Genomic DNA, 207 nt, shown 5'->3' on the forward strand with positions numbered 1-207 from the left:
TGGGGTCGAAAGAAGGGCACTGTGGGCCCATGGCTGTCTTAGTCGGCTTGGCGTCTCATAGATGACGGTATCGTCGTTGCAGGAGGTCATGTTGCGGGAGACCTACAGATGGCGGTATGTTTTGCGGTGCGCTCGACATGGCGGACGTAGTGTTGTCAGATTCGCATAGATGGAGGTATTGCATGTGGTTTCGCCGTATTTTCATAG

Source organism: Schistocerca serialis, unplaced genomic scaffold, assembly GCF_023864345.2.
Source record: "Schistocerca serialis cubense isolate TAMUIC-IGC-003099 unplaced genomic scaffold, iqSchSeri2.2 HiC_scaffold_435, whole genome shotgun sequence".
Classification (NCBI taxonomy): Eukaryota; Metazoa; Arthropoda; class Insecta; order Orthoptera; family Acrididae; genus Schistocerca; species Schistocerca serialis.